Below are 279 nucleotides of genomic sequence, written 5' to 3'. Positions count from 1 at the left end.
CGCTCGTGCTGCTGGACCTGGGGTTAGGGAAGGGAGCTGGGCTGTGGGGTGTGGTGGGGTTTGGGGTAGGGCACGGCTGGGTGGGGTTTCAGCCCCCAGACAGGATTTCCAGGAGGAAGATGTTGAGGAATCTGGCGCAGGGAGCAGTGGCCTGATCCTGCCTGGGGTCCTGCTCGTTCAGGGGGGAGATGGAGTCAAACACTGGAGGTTTTCCTGGCACCTGGGATAAAACAAGCAAAGTTAGGGACCCATCCCTGCCTGTGCCCGCGTTTGGCTGTG

General features: G+C 61.3%; 1 protein-coding gene across 1 annotated transcript in view; it reads left to right on the top strand.

The window, feature by feature from the left end:
* Window positions 1–279, top strand: part of BAIAP2 (BAI1-associated protein 2) — a gene marked incomplete at its 5' end in the record, with an annotated part of 5,202 nt that overhangs the window by 2,606 nt on the left and 2,317 nt on the right.

This window comes from Pterocles gutturalis, unplaced genomic scaffold, assembly GCF_000699245.1.
Source record: "Pterocles gutturalis isolate BGI_N339 unplaced genomic scaffold, ASM69924v1 scaffold9271, whole genome shotgun sequence".
NCBI lineage: Eukaryota > Metazoa > Chordata > Aves > Pterocliformes > Pteroclidae > Pterocles > Pterocles gutturalis.
This window is presented reverse-complemented; position numbering and strand designations above follow the sequence as displayed.